Here is a 16,084-nt window from a genome sequence, read left to right on the forward strand (position 1 = left end):
GATATGGAAAAGGAGAAGGTGGTAGAGATACAGAAGATAGATAGATAGATAGATAGATAGATAGATAGATAGATAGATAGATAGATGTTTCAAGCCATTGGTTATGTGTAATCTTCAGTGTATGTCAAAGGAAATTCAGGAGGATTTCAATACCTAAACTATATGCACATGTAGCTATTTCAAAACAAGTCCTGAAATACCTTTACCTAGGCAGTCTATTCCTAGCTACTCAGAAATCAGCATTTGAATGGATATGTAAATGAGTCTGAAGTGCTTTTGGCATGGGAAAGCTCTTCCCAAGTCTTTGTCACTGGCAAGCAGGAGACAAAGATAAATTTTGTCATGATTAATAAATCTTGCATGATTTTTGGATTTGTTGCCAGCCTCTAATTTTTATTCAGGGATTGTGATTTTTACAATCAGATTTTTGAGTACTGAGCTATATATTAATCTTGGTAATTACATTTGTAGGCTCAAATATCACTTATAATCCAGATATTTCCCTGTTTTGAGAGCTTTTTTTTGCTGTTTGGTTTTCAAGCAGGAGAAGGTGTTGCTGGGTGAGGAACATAGCTGGTGCGACAGAGGCTTTCACAAATGGAAAGCTCTCCAGCCTCATTTTCATATCAATATCTAATTTCTCTGTAATGGATGAACAGAGTGGCCATGAAAAAGTATTGACTCCTCCATTGCCACTTCTGAACATTAACACTGAACATTTACACTACCCCTAACAAACCCATTTTATATTAGATTCCCTAAAAATACAAGCCGATTACTATTACTATACTTGTTGTTTAGGTCTTAAAATTCAATTCAGGATGAATTTGGACATTAAAAAATATTGATACATGCATATTTCCATATGTCAACTCTGGAGTTTTTATTAAAGAACTGATAGTAATATAACAAATATGCTTATTTTATTATTTTTTAATGGATAAAAGTTAGTAAATTTGAGCTTTAGCGTATTTTAAATATTTTTAAAAATGTTTTTACTGCTGTGTACATTTATGTTAGAATGCCAAATTCTTTGATCTTGCAATCTTTTGATTGATGGCAGAATAAATTGCAATGATATTTAATACTTTATGAAGCATGTGTGGTTGGCATAGGAGTACCAACGTTACAGACACAGTGGCCTCCAATAGGTTGTGGCATCTAAAAGAGCTAAACTGTTTCATAGCTCATAGCTAGAGTTGAGCGACTTTTGCTTTTTTAGGGTCGAGTTTCGTTTCATGAAACCCGACTTTTCAAAAAGTAGGGTCGAGCAAAATCGGCCGACTATAGGGAAAAGTCGGGGTCCGACCGAAACACGAAACCCAATGTAAGTCAATGGGGAATTAAAGTCGGCAGTGAGAGGAGGACAGGAAACACACCTACAGTGCCCATTTGAATGCCAAAAGCATCAATTCTTCTTACTTAAGCTTGTCAACCTTAATTAACTTCATAATACAAGTTACGCACTGAAAAATGGTGGTTATTTGGCTAAAGTTGTGGGGGTCTAGGGCTGGCTCCAGGTTTTCATGTGCCCAGGGCGAAAGAGCGCCCCTTTAACACATACCACAACTCATCATGCTCCGATATGGCAGAGAAATAGCGGTATAGTACAATGAAAAATACTTCACTTTTTTCATCTCATGACGAGGCCCATCTATTTCTCCATACAGAATCATTGGTCCCATATAATGTTTGAAACAGTATATGATGAGCTCCACATAATGCTACAGTATATGTTGGTCCCCATGGATGAAGCTCCACTGTCTTATGGGCCCAAATAATGCTCCAAACATAATGGGCCCCATTTCTAATGCTCTAGTGTATAATGGGCCCTGTAAATGCTGCTCCACTGTCTGATGTCCACCTTTGGAATGTTCCAGTGTATGGTGGGCCCCATCTATCATTCTCCAGAGTATAGTGCTCCCCAAAAATTGCTGTCCCAACTTTGAAAACAATGAAATAAGTCTCCTCGCTAGGGAATCCCTGTACTAGTCTGAACTCCTCGTCGTCCCCATCTTCCATCTCACTGCACAGTATTTCAACCTTGCAAGTGCTGTGATCCTGAGCAAGCGGGGGGGCCCACTCGCTGGCGACGGCACTGGCACAGGGCCCCTGATAGTACGGTGGTGTGTCTGATGGCGGGTGGGCCGAACCTGCACTTTCACCTGGATGGAGAAAGAAAAATGTTGTGAAGAAGAAACGGAGAGTGGTGGTCATGGGGGATTCCCTGCTGAGAGGAACAGAGGCCGCTATCTGCAGACCGGATATAACTACAAGAGAAATGTGCTGTCTTCCAGGTGCAAAAATTAAAGATGTGTCTGACAGGATATCAGGACTCTTCAGACCTACAGATGACTACCCATTCCTGCTACTACATGTGGGGACAAATGACACCGCAAGAAACGACCTGGAAACCATCTGCAGAGACTTTGAAGACTTAGGCAAGAAAGTGAAAGAACTGGGAGCGCAGGTGGTCTTCTCTTCCATCCTCCCAGTGGATGGCCATGGAACAAGGAGGTGGAATAAGATTCTGCAGGTGAACAACTGGCTACGTCGATGGTGCCGTCAGCAACGATTTGGATTTCTGGATCACGGAGTGAACTACTTATACGATGGACTACTTGCTAGAGATGGGGTGCACCTTACGAAGACTGGAAAGCATGTATTTGGAAGTCGCCTTGCTACACTTGTAAGGAGAGCTTTAAACTAGAACAACATGGGAAGGGAAGCAAAAGACCAGAAAAAGCCATACACCTGACAAATGCTATTGAGAACTCTGCTATTAGAAGTGGAAAGGAAGAACAAAGACGAAAGAATCTAATTAATAAAAATATTGGAGAAAGAGAAACCAATCACAAACTAAAATGTTTCTATACTAATGCACAAAGCATGGGCAACAAACAAGGAGAATTGGAACTACTAACACAGGAAAAGAAATATGATGTCATTGGAATCACTGAAACTTGGTGGGACAATACACATGATTGGAATACAAGACTAGAAGGATACAACTTATTTGCAAGAAACAGACTTGATAAACGAGGAGGGGGTGTCGCATTGTATGTTCGAAACGCGTATATCTGCACAGAGATTGAAGCTTCAGAGACTGGGAGTTCTGTGGAAACTGTTTGGGTAAGAATACAAGGACAGAACAATGGAAAGGACACCATTGTAGGCATTTACTACAGGCCGCCTGTGCAAGCCGAAGATATAGATGAACTCTTTATGCATCAGATGGCCAAGTTCTCCAAAAAATATGACATGGTTGTCATGGGAGATTTCAACTATCCAGACATTTGTTGGGAATCTCTCTCAGGCAAAACTAACAGGTCAAGGAAATTCTTATCCTCTCTTGCTGACAACTTTATCTTCCAAAAGGTAAGGGAGAAAACAAGGGGAACTGCTACCTTGGATCTAATCCTTATAAACAGGGAGGAAATGGTTGAGGAGGTAAAAGTGGCTGGGACCCTAGGAGGTAGCGACCATGCTATTTTAGAATTTTGGATAACTAGAGGTGGAAGACCTGTGAAGACTCAGACGTCAAGGTTAGATTTCAGAAAGGCAGATATTAAGGGATTCAGAAAGAGAATTGGAGGGATCCAATGGCTGGATATCCTTAAAGACAAAAATGTCCAGGAAGGATGGGAAATCTTGAAAAATGAAATTCTCAATGCACAGTTGTTAACAATTCCGAAAAGAGGGAAGAATAGGAAGCATTTAAGGAAACCAGGATGGATGAACACAGAACTTAAGCACATGCTAAAAAGGAAGAAAAAAATGTTTATAAAATGGAAAGAGGGAGGCATATCTAAAGAAGAATATAATGCTGTCTGCAGAACCTGCAGGGCACAAATCAGATTACCTAAAGCTGAAAATGAACTGAGGCTTGCAAGAGATGTCAAAAGCAATAATAAAGGATTTTGGGGATATGTCAAAAGTAAAAGAAAAGTCAAAGATGCTATAGTATTTTTACAGGATGAAAATGATGAAATGGTAAGACAGGATGTTGAGAAGGCTGAACTTTTAAATTCCTATTTTGCATCTGTTTTCTCTCAGAAAGGAAATGCAACATCAACTGTTATTCACTGTCCTATTAAGGGAATAGAAGAATCCAGGATATCTATAAACAGAAAGATAGTGAGGAAACACTTAGCTAACCTAAATGAATTCAAGTCTCCAGGTCCAGGTGAATTACACCCCAGAGTACTGAAGGAGATAGCAGAAGAAATTTTTGAACCCCTCTCCATAATCTTTGAAAATTCTTGGAGAACAGGAGAAGTGCCAGAAGACTGGAGAAGAGCAAATGTTGTTGCTATCTTCAAAAAGGGGAAGAAGGTGGACCCAGGCAACTATAGGCCGGTGAGTCTGACTTCTATACCAGGAAAGATCTTTGAACAAATTATTAAACAACATGTATGTCAATACCTGGATAAGAATGAAGTGATTAAACAGAGTCAGCATGGGTTTGTAACTGATAAGTCATGTCAGACTAACTTAATTTCCTTCTATGACGGTATCACTGATTGGGTGGATCAAGGAAATGCTGTAGATATAGTATATCTTGACTTCAGCAAAGCATTTGACAAAGTCTCTCATACAATCCTTATTGAAAAAATGACTAAGTATGGAATGGACAAGGCAACTGTTAGGTGGATTCATAACTGGCTTAGTGATCGGACCCAAAGAGTGGTCGTAAATGGCTGCACATCCAGTTGGAAGAATGTCTCAAGTGGGGTACCACAGGGCTCTGTCCTGGGCCCTGTATTGTTCAACATCTTTATCAACGATTTAGATGAAGGAATTGAGGGTAAACTGATTAAATTTGCTGATGACACAAAGCTAGGAGGGATAGCTAATACTAGAGAGGAGAGAGAGATGATTCAAAAAGATTTAAATAAACTGGAGAAGTGGGCAGCAACTAACAGAATGGTTTTTAACAGGGAGAAATGCAAAGTACTACATCTGGGCAATAAAAATGAAAAAAGCATATATAGAATGGGAGGAATAGGGCTAAGTGACAGCACATGTGAAAAAGACTTGGGTATACTAATAGATCACAGACTGAATATGAGTCAACAGTGTGATGCAGCAGCAAAAAAGGCAAATGCAATTCTAGGATGTATTAACAGAAGCATACAGTCTAGATCACGTGAAGTCATTATTTCCCTCTACTCCTCTTTGGTCAGACCTCATCTGGAATATTGTGTCCAGTTTTGGGCACCACATTTTAAAAAAGACATCAACAAACTGGAGCAAGTTCAGAAAAGAGCGACCAGAATGGTGACCGGTCTGCAAACCCTGTCTTATGAGGAAAGGTTGCAGGATTTGGGAATGTTTAGTTTGCAAAAGAGAAGACTGAGAGGAGACTTAATAGCTGTCTACAAATATCTAAAGGGCTGTCACATTGTAGAAGGATCAACTTTATTCTCATTTGCACAAGGAAAGACTAGAAGCAATGGGATGAAACTGAATGGGAAGAGACACAGATTAGATATTAGAAAAAACTTTTTGACAGTTAGAGTGATCAATGAGTGGAACAGGCTGCCACGAGAAGTGGTGAGTTCTCCTTCAATGGAAGTCTTCAAACAGAGGCTGGACAGACATCTGACTGGGATGATTTAGCGAATCCTGCTTTGAGCAGGGGGTTGGACCAGATGGCCCAGGAGGTCCCTTCCAACTCTACGATTCTATGATTCTATGATTCTATGATTCATCTGCAGCTTCCTCTTTGTCACCGTGTAAGATGGAACTGTATATGGGAAGGGTAACCTGAGTTTCATCAGGGTCAGATTCAGGCCGTGTAGCGTGCGAGGGGAATGTAGTGGTCTGGGTCAATGTACCAGCAGATTCATCGAGCAGTGGCTGGGCATCAGTGCACTTGTGTCGCCCCCAGGAGTACGGTCGCCACAGTGGCATTACCTTCCTCCTTGGGAGTGTGATGTCATGCTTGGGAGCAACGAAGGATCTCTCTAGCACGTTAACTGATTGGGCGGCGTTATTCCCACGAGTCACGACCCTCCAAACAGCGTTCATGAAGGCAAAGTGTTTGTTTTACGTGGGCAGTATGGTTGCAAAGCTGAACCTTAAAGGAATGTCCAGAAGGGCACCACCAGGAGTGGAGCCTACGGCGTAATTTGACTCAACACGGGCAACCTCCACCATCAAGCAACAAAAAAGATGCACACATTGTAAGCTTAATTCCGTTAACGAACAAGACTCCGTCATGCCCCGCGGTCCGAGTCCGGCTTACTAGAGGGACACGCGAGGCTCTGGCACGTGAGATTGGCCAATAACTGGTGTGTAATTCCCTTACATGTCCGTGGCTGCATGTGCGCTACACTGAAAAGGCCAGCATTTGTCGCTTACAGGTGCAGATAACCCGCTGAACAACGTTAGTGATGGCGATCTGTGATTACAATTATTACCTGCGAACGATGATTTCCCAGTAAGTGCAGGTCAACCACAGTTCCAGAACTAGGCCTAACCGTCATTCCTGAAAAAATGAAAAACTTACGTGTGCAAACCACAGGTGCTGTAGCTTGCTTAACAGCTCGCCAGCCGTTCTCAGGCCCAGTATGGATTACACGTAATTGCACAAAGGTGAGAAAGGGTACCATATCCCCGGATAACATGTATGGATAGCATAGTGTACACATTCAAAATATATGTCTATACATCAGGAGGCAGGCTCAGACGGTGTCAGGCCCAGTATGGATTACATGTGATTGCACAAAGGTGAGAAAGGGTACCGTATCCCCAGATAACATGTATGGATAGCATAGTGTACACATTCAAAATATATGTCTATAGATCAGGAGGCAGGCTCAGACGGTGTTAGGCCCAGTATGGATTACACGTGATTGCACAAAGGTGAGAAAGAGTACCGTATCTCCGGATAACATGTATGGATAGCATAGTGTACACATTCAAAATATATGTCTATACATCAGGAGGCAGGCTCAGACGGTGTCAGGCCCAGTATGGATTACACGTGATTGCACAAAGGTGAGAAAGGGTACCGTATCCCCGGATAACATGTATGGATAGCATAGTGTACACATTCAAAATATATGTCTATACATCAGGAGGCAGGCTCAGACGGTGTCAGGCACAGTATGGATTTGACGGCCCAGACTACACAGCGGAGGAGCAGGGAGAGGTAAAGATTGCAAATGCTGGGGCCCTGCCCAAGCAAGGGGGGCCCACTCGTGGGCGTCGGTACTGGCACTGGGCCCCTCATAGTATGGCGGTGTGTCTGACGGCGGGTGTGCACCACCATCGTCAGAGACACTTGATTGCACTATTAGGGACCCTGTGCCAGTGCCCGCGCCCAAGAGTCGGCCTACCCACCTGTCCAGGGCAACAGCACTCGCACGGTTTTGTGCGCTAGGTGGTGACCCCGGCCATGGGGGGGGAGGCAGCACAGTTAGGGAGTTTTAGAAAGTGGCATATGCTGATGTTGGACATTCAGCTGATGCAAAAGGCGAAATTGTTCAAGTCCCAGGAAGAGGAGGACCAAAGCAAGCCATTTTTCTGTCACCCTATGTGTCATCAGGGGAAGGTGGGACAAAATCCTTGGAAACCCATGCATGGTTCATTTTAATGAAGGTTAGATCATCCACATTTTGGGTTGACAGACGGGTCCTTTTTTCTGTCAGGATTGATCCAGCTGCACTGAAGACTCTTTCCGATAGCACACTTGCAGCTGGGCAAGCGAGCTCTTGTAAGGCATATTGTGCCAATTCAGGCCAGGTGTCCAGTTTAGCGGCCCAATAGTTAAAGGGGAATGACCTGTGCGGGAGAACATCGATATGGGAGGAAAAGTAGTTTGTAACCATAGTTGACAACTGCTGTCTCCTGTCACTTTCCATCGATGCAGTATTACCAGTTGTGTGAGCGGTACTTGAAAAATCAGTCCACATCATTGTCATGAAACCCCTGTCTCCAACGCCACTTCTGGTGTGTGCACCACGAATACCTCTGCCAAGCTGCCCCCGGCCCGTACGGCTCGTGTGAGAACCATCACCGCTGCTGTGTGCTGGAAATGCCTCAACCAACCGGTTTACCAGAGTTGCTTGTTTATTAGCCAATATTAGGTCAAGGTTCTCCTGTGGCATGATGTTTTGTAATTTGCCTTTATAGTGTGGATCCAGGATGCTGGCCAACCAGTAGTCGTCATCGTTCATCATTTTGGCAATGCGGGGGTCCCTTTTTAGGATCTGCAAGGCATAATCTGACATGTGGGCCAATGTTCCCGGTGTCAATGATGCACTGCGAGTGCTGGTTGGAGGAGCACTTTCTGGAAAATCCACATCCCTCCAGTCACGCACAAACCCTGTACCAGACCTTGCCACGCCAACATTTTCACTTGCCCCACGAGATGCATCCTCCTCCCCTAAGTAATCATCCCCATCATCATCCTCCTCCTCCTCTTCTTCCTCCACCTCGTCCAGGATAGGTCCCTGAGCAGACAATGTCTGAATGTCATCAAGGATTCCCTCCTCCTCTTCCTCCTCGTCAACATTAGCTGCAGACGCCTGCTCCTTAAGGTGCGTCAAAGTTTGCATGAGCAGACGCATAAGTGGGATGCTCATGCTTAGGATGGCGTCGTCTGCGCTTACCAGCCGTGTGCATTCCTCAAAACACTGAAGGACTATACAGAGGTCTTTCAGCTTCGACCACTGAACACCTGTCAACTCCATGTCAGCTCTCAAAGTGCCTGGCCGTGTATCCTCCCACAAATGCATTATGGCCTGCCTCTGTTCGCACAGCCGCTCAACCATGTGCAGGGTAGAGTTCCACCTTGTTGCAATGTCGATAATGAGGCGGTGGTTGGGAAGGTGGAGCAATCGCTGCAGCTTCTGCATACGAATGGAGTGTACAGGCGACCGACGGATGTGCACGCACAGTCTTCGCACCTTCTGGAGCAGGGCTGTTAACTCCGGATAATTGTTGAGGAAGCACTGCACCACCAGGTTCAAGGTGTGAGCCAAGCAACGTATGTGGCTGAGTTTTGAAAGGGCTATGGCTGCCACAAAATTATGGCCATTATCACTAACAACCTTGCCTGCCTCAAGATGTATACTGCCCAGCCATGACTCAGTTTGTCGCTGAAAGTACTCGGCCAGCACCTCCGCGGTGTGTCTGTCGCCCAAACACATCATCTGCAACACAGCCTGCTGACACTTTCCACTAGCTGCTCGATAGGGGGGCACCTCGTGTGCAACAGTGGCAGCTGCAGATGGAGTGCTCATACGACTGCGCTCTGTGGACGAGCTTTCGCTTCTGGAGGAGGAGGGTCGAACACCTACAGCTAACTGTTTCCTATACCGTGGGCTAGGCAGCACTGTCCCACCACCGCTGTCCCCTGTGGACCCTGCATCCTACCTTAACCCAGTGCGCAGTAATGGACACGTAACGGCCCTGGCCATGCCGACTGGACCATGCATCTGTTGTGAGGTGCACCTTTCCACTCACTGACTGCTTGAGTGCATGGACAATGCGGTCTTTCACATGATGGTGGAGGGCTGGGATGGCTTTGCGAGAGAAGAAGTGGCGACTGGGTAGGTCATAGCGTGGTACTGCATAGGCCATGAGTTCGCGGAAAGCTGCACTTTCCACCAACCGATAGGGCATCATCTCTAACGAGATTAGTTTGGCAATGTGGGCGTTCAAACCCAGTGTACGCGGATGAGAGACTGAGTACTTTCTTGACCTACTCATAGTCTCTGGGAGGGTGAGCTGGACTTGAGAGCTGCATATGGTGGAACTAGCGGTGGACAGGGCGGACTGAGAGAGGGTTGATGATGGTGATGGAGTTGGTGTTCTTTCTGATGGCCTAGATTCAGTCTTTCGTTGATATAACAGTGGGATTCCCTGACTGCTTTGGCCTTGCAACGACACCTCAACATTTGCTGCTGTGCTAACCGCTGGGCTTACATTGGGGGAAACAATGTAGCGTTGCTGACTACCTTCTTTGTGATCAGTTGCACATGTGGTACTTGAGGTTTGGTGTTGTGTCCACGCTTACAAGTGCATGGTGGCTAAATGTCTAAGCATGCAACTGGTATTCAAATTTTTCAGATTTTTCCCTCGGCTAAAGGTCTTTGCGCACTTCTTACAGATAACCTTGGCCTGATCATGAGGATTTTGTTCAAAAAAGTGCCACACTGCACTCTTCCTACTTTGGAAGACATTTTGCGGCCTAGCCCGCTGTGCTATTTTGACCGTCTGGACAAGCTGTCCAGCAACTCTTTTGATTTTTGGAACCTGTCTTTGGAGTGCTCCAGGCCTGCCAGATAACAGCTGTTGCGATGTCGATGTCTGCTGTGGATGCTCCTCCTTCTCATCTGAGCTATTTGAAGCAGCACCCTCGTCCCCCAATGGATGCCAATCTGGGTCAACAACTGGGTCATCCATCACCTCCTCTTCAATGTCATGTGCACCTACCTCTGTGTCACCGTGTATGGTGGTATAGTATGCGGGAAGGGGCACCTGAGTCTCATCAGGGTCAGTATCTGGCTCATTACACTGCGAGGACAATGTAGTGCTCTGACTGAATGTACCAGCAGAATCATCTATCAGTGGCTGTGCATCAGTGCACTCCATGTCAGATTCATCTTGGCCTGGGTAATTCACCATTTCACTTGATAACCCAGGCATGGTATGTGAAAACAGCTCCATGGAGTAATCAGTTGTATGGCCTGCGTCATCCTTCAATCTTGGTTGGGGTGAAGGACACAAGGAAAGGTGTGGTTCATGAACATGAGCCTCCAATGACGACTCGGTGATTTTATTTTTTATAACTTCAGAAGAGGAGGCGATAGAGCTGGAGGCTGAGTCAGCAATGTAATTCAAAACTTTTTCCTGATGCTCTGGCTTTAAAAGTGGTTTGCCAACTCCTAGAAAACTAAGCCTTCGAGGCCTTGTGGAGCCAGACGATGACGCAGGCTCAACACCTCCTGCATTCGGTCCTATTTTGCTTTTGCCACTACCATCAGATCCACCACCAACACCATCATTACCAGCTGGCAACCCCCGCCCAATTCCACGGCCTCTTCCACCAGCCTTCCTCATTTTTGGTAAAAATGTACACAAAATCCCACAAACTATATAGTAATGTAAAACAAGGTACAAGGTGTATATAGGACAGGGGAGACGTAGAATTTCTGAACACACTTGTGGACACTGTTGGATTGTGTGAGGCCCAGTTAATATCACACCGCTATGTCACAGGCTCAATGTCACAGGTGTGAAAAATGTCACTATAGGGCAGGGGAGATGTAGAATTTCTGAACACACTTGTGGACACTGTTGTGTGAGGCCCAGTTAATATCACACTGCTATGTCACAGGCACAATGTCACAGGTGTGAAAAATGTCACTATAGGACAGGGGAGATGTAGAATTTCTGAACACACTTGTAGACACTGTTGTGTGAGGCCCAGTTAATATCACACCGCTATGTCACAGGCTCAATGTCGCAGGTGTGAAAAATGTCACTATAGGACAGGGGAGATTTAGAATTTCTGAACACACTTGTGGACACTGTTGTGTGAGGCCCAGTTAATATCACACCGCTATGTCACAGGCTCAATGTTGCAGGTGTGAAAAATGTCACTATAGGACAGGGGAGATTTAGAATTTCTGAACACAGTTGTGGACACTGTTGTGTGAGGCCCAGTTAATATCACACCGCTATGTCACAGGCTCAATGTCGCAGGTGTGAAAAATGTCACTATAGGATAGGGGAGATTTAGAATTTCTGAACACACTTGTGGACACTGTTGTGTGAGGCCCAGTTAATATCACACCGCTATGTCACAGGCTCAATGTCGCAGGTGTGAAAAATGTCACAATAAGACAGGGTGTCATGATCACGTGTGTCAGGACGCAGATGATGTCGCAAGGCGAACCCATAACACACGTGACCCTGGATACACCGCCTCCAGTGGGGCGCATTTAAATAATAAAAACGTGCAGGTGGATACGCCGCCTCCACCTGGCGAATTTAGGTATTACACGTTATACATACAATATCTGGAAACACCGCCTCCAGTAAGGCGCATTTAAATAATAAAGGGGGGAACCTGGGAAACTTTAACAATGGTGGGCCCTGCAATAGGGAAAAGGGAATTGGAGACCTCCTGAGCTCCCCTGAGCCTGTGTCCCTGCACTCCTAACGTTCCCTATGCCGGTTTCGCACCGGGCGCCGCACGCGTACCTCAACGCCCTTGCTCACCCTGACCCTAAACCCTCACTAGGGAATGGGTCGGTGCGGAGACTAATCCCACCACTGCACTAATAACACACATGAGGAAAGAGACAATACAGGGGAAACAACACTTAGCTTTGCTCTGTTGCGTGCGCTCCTAGCAACAGAGCCCTCCACCTGAGTGCATCTTCTCCTCCACCTGGATCCATCACCATAACAGGATCCTCCACCTTAGTGCAGCCTTGGAGCAGAGTCCAACACCAGTTGCAGCTGCTTAGAACCAGAGTCGCAAGGATGAGTTCAGCTGCTGACACGAAGTCGAGCATGCTTGAGTCCAGCTCAGCGGCCAAGTCCCACATGGTGAGTGCCACTCTCCATAGTCGCCACTCCACCAGCCCATGCAGACACTTCCCGCTGACACCATCACTGCGACTCCACCACGCCATGCCAGCCCTTCGTCCAGACACCATAGCTGCAACACGTCCCCCCTGGCTAAGCTGCGCAGGACTCCTCACCAGCTCCATCCTTCCTCCAGGCTCTCCAAAAACAGAGTGAACACAAAAACCCAAATATCACAGGCAGTGATTGCACACCTCTAGCACACCTTTATAGGGTGTAACACCTGATACATGATTAAGTGCACAAAACCTAAAGTGCAATATCAAAACCACCACCGGGGACAGTCAAGACACCTTGGAACTTTCCAAAGTAAGAAAAGTTCACCCAGTGATTTAAAACTGTCAGATCACTTCAGATCATGACACAGGGGAGATGTAGAATTTCTGAACACACTTGTGGACACTGTTGTGTGAGGCCCAGTTAATATCACGCCGCTATGTCACAGGCTCAATGTCGCAGCTGTGAAAAATGTCACTATAGGACAGGGGAGATGTAGAATTTCTGAACACACTTGTGGACACTGTTGTGTGAGGCCCAGTTAATATCACACTGCTATGTCACAGGCTCAATGTCGCAGGTGTGAAAAATGTCACTATAGGACAGGGGAGATTTAGAATTTCTGAGCACACTTGTGGACACTGTTGTGTGAGGCCCAGTTAATATCACACCGCTATGTCACAGGCTCAATGTCGCAGCTGTGAAAAATGTCACTATAGGACAGGGGAGATGTAGAATTTCTGAACACACTTGTGGACACTGTTGTGTGAGGCCCAATTAATATCACACCGCTATGTCACAGGCTCAATGTCGCAGGTGTGAAAAATGTCACTATAGGACAGGGGAGATTTAGAATTTCTGAGCACACTTGTGGACACTGTTGTGTGAGGCCCAGTTAATATCACACCGCTATGTCACAGGCTCAATGTCGCAGGTGTGAAAAATGTCACAATAGGACAGGGGAGATGTAGAATTTCTGAACACACTTGTGGACACTGTTGTGTGAGGCCCAGTGAATATCACACCGCTATGTCACAGGCAGAAATTGGCTAGTGTCACGCTCGCGCCTTGGCTGAATGGCGCGAGCTGGGGGTTTGTGGCCCCACTGAGCCACAAACCAGACTACCCTGGAAGGGGCGTGACTACGACAGCTACCTCGGTCTTCACTGGAGCCTCTGATGGTGAGGTCAGGCTTGTGCGGCAGATAGCTGTCGGGTGCCACTCCAGGGTGGTGTCTGGCTGTGGCTGCTGATCCCACTCGGGGACAAGTCATTGGACAGGTGTGACTAACAGGCAGGCTGAGACACTGGGCAAGCAGGCACGGCTTGGTACACTGGCAGGCAGGCACGGCTTGGAGACACTGGGCAAGCGGGCACGGCTTGGAGACACTGGGCAAGCGGGCACGGCTTGGAGACACTGGGCAAGCGGGCACGGCTTGGAGACACTGGGCAAGCAGGCACGGCTTGGAGACACTGGGCAAGCAGGCACGGCTTGGAGACACTGGGCAAGCAGGCACGGCTTGGAGACACTGGGCAAGCAGGCATGGCTTGGAGATACTGGGCAAGCAGGCACGGCTTGGAGACATTGGGCAAGCGGGCACGGCTTGGAGACACAGAGCAGGTAGGTGACGGCTTGAGACACAGGGCTAGCAGGAGTGGTATATGAGAGAACAGGTTTGGACCTGTTCACACAGGAGGAGCAGGTATGGATATAGGCAGGAAGGAGTGGAATATGAAGGAACAGGTTTGGACCTGTTCACACAGGAGGTGCAGGTAGGCGGAGCCGCAGGAGTGCGGAGTAGGCAGAGCCGCAGGAGTGCGGAGTAGGCTGGGCTCCCAGGGAGCTGGGCAGGCAGAGCGGCTAGGGAGCCGAGCAGGCAGAGCGGCTAGGGAGCTGAGCAGGCAGAGCTGCAAGGGTGCAGATGCACAGATAAAGCTACGAGGGTGCAGATGCACAGATAAAGCTGCGAGGGTGCAGATGCACAGATAAAGCTGCGAGGGTGCAGATGCACAGATAAAGCTGCGAGGGTACAGATGCACAGATAAAGCTGCGAGGGTGCAGATGCACAGATAAAGCTGCGAGGGTGCAGATGCACAGACAGAGACAAAGACACAAGGACCAGGATATTCTGCCTCCTGGCAGGCAGACAGAGAAATGCTAGGCAAGGTACCAAGACACAGAAATACGCAGTAAGAGCCTTCAGAGAAGGCAAGACATAGGACAGGGCCTGGCTAGCTCAGCAGCAAGGAGCTAACTGAGTTTAGACATTTGCACAGGCAAAGGTCAGTGGGAGTGGCGAAACTAAATAGTCAAGGGCTCTAAGCGATTGGTCAGGGACATACTACACAGGTGCACACTGACTGCATAAGAACCAGAGAGTTCAGGCGCCGACCTCCATACACACAGTCAGGAAACATGGAGAGCAAGCAGGAAAACAAGAGGCATAGCACATGGAGCTCAGGGCTGGCAACAGACAGAATTCACAGCATGGCTTGAAGCAGAAAGTAAGTTGGTGTGCGGGGGATGGGAGGCCATGCAGTGATGCCAGCAGGGTTGTTACAGTACCCCCCCTTTACGGCCCCTCTTCCTCAAGCCTGCCAGAATGACCAGAAGAAGGAGTATGGGACCACACACAGTCCAGGCTGACAGGGCATCCTTCTGGTGAGACAAAGTAGGTGTGTCATCCGGAATCACTGAGTGCCAAGTTTCTTGGTGCCCAACAGCTTCCAACACAGAGGGTACAAGGACTTCTTCCTCCTGATTGGCAGAAGGCAGGGACCTGGAAGCTTCAGACTTGATCCCTAAATCAGCCGGCCAGCTAGAAACAGAAGACACCTTCACTGAGTCCAACTTTAGCCTGACATGCCAGAAAAATTGGACCTCCTCCTCCCGGTTGGTGAGAAACGGAGATCTGTAGGTCACTGTTCCAACCTCTTCACCCACCTGCCAAATGGAAGCTGGAGGCATACATACAGGGAGCCACTTCAGCCTGTTACCCTGAAAAAACTGGACCACATCTTTCTGGTTAGAGGATGAGTGAAGCTCTGTCTTGGGACCTTCACCTCTAGGCCACTGGGGAGCTGAAGGCGTACACTCTGGATCCATCTTCAGCCCTTTATCCTGGGGAAGACAATCAAGAGGCAGGGGTGCTCTTGGGAGCAGAACACTGTTATAGTCGCTGGGGATGTGTGAGGAGACTGAGACCGCTTCCCCTTCACTCGATGACTAGCAGACCAGATGAAGAAGATGACCTTGCTGACCGACTCTGACGCAAGGGAACCAGACACCTCTTGTCACTTGATTGTTTCAAGCACGGTGTCCTGCTAGGTTTCCAGATATAAACGGGTATTAGAATCTCTGGATCAGAATGACCCATGGGCATACCAGACAGCAAGTGGAAGATGAACTTCTTCGTATACAAAGCTCCGACCTGGAGCTGTAATTGTCCTTGCAGGACTAGACTGTTCTCAAGTAG

The 16,084-nt window shown here is 47.1% G+C and overlaps 1 protein-coding gene across 1 annotated transcript in view; it reads right to left on the reverse strand.

The window, feature by feature from the left end:
* The window catches only part of LOC141058202 (mucin-5B-like), a 240,773-nt gene that overhangs the window by 32,502 nt on the left and 192,187 nt on the right, over window positions 1–16,084 (reverse strand). The window lies entirely within an intron of this gene.

The sequence above is a fragment of the Dendrobates tinctorius genome, unplaced genomic scaffold (genome assembly GCF_039654945.1).
Source record: "Dendrobates tinctorius isolate UK_male_01 unplaced genomic scaffold, ASM3965494v1 ptg000211l, whole genome shotgun sequence".
Classification (NCBI taxonomy): domain Eukaryota; kingdom Metazoa; phylum Chordata; class Amphibia; order Anura; family Dendrobatidae; genus Dendrobates; species Dendrobates tinctorius.